Source organism: Nestor notabilis, unplaced genomic scaffold (assembly GCF_000696875.1).
Source record: "Nestor notabilis isolate BGI_N333 unplaced genomic scaffold, ASM69687v1 scaffold18277, whole genome shotgun sequence".
Taxonomy (NCBI): Eukaryota; Metazoa; Chordata; class Aves; order Psittaciformes; family Psittacidae; genus Nestor; species Nestor notabilis.
Window position 1 is genome coordinate 1 of NW_009936242.1, and position 648 is coordinate 648.

The window sequence follows — 648 nt, forward strand, 5'->3', positions numbered from 1 at the left end:
GGCTTGATCACCCCAACCCGTGGTTCTGTGCTGGGTGAGCCTGGATGCTCCTGCCCCCACAGAATGGGGTCTGCCCCATCCATGGTCCCAACCGATCACCCGGTTGCACCCCGTCACCCCATGGCAGTTCACTGCCCTACTGCTCTGGAGGCTGCAGGGATGCCCCTTGGCCAGCGCTCCCGTGGGGACATCACTCTGTGCTTGCAGCACTGAAGAGCGTGTGTGCACCAGAGTGCGCGGGGTCAGCACCACACCAGGATGCTCCCCCCTCCCCCCCTTTCATTTTCTGGAAGGAAAAAGGAAAAGAAATGAAAGAAGAATAAACCCAAGGAGATTTCCTACAGAGCAAGCTCGAGCGCAGGGGTTTGGGCTCCTGGTTTTGCCCCCTGGCACAGACAGGGCTTTTCCAGCCTCTCTGGTGCTGGTTTACACGGGAGAGGAGCAAGGCAGATGTGCCATGAAGAACACACACCCTGTCTGTACGAGCACTGCTGGTGCATCATGGTCATGTCTGCGTGCGCACACACAACACGCGTGCGCACACACAACACGCGTGCTAACACACAATGTGCTCACACACAACACGTGTGCTCACACACAACACGCGTGCTCACACACAACATGCGTGCGCACACACAACACGTGTGC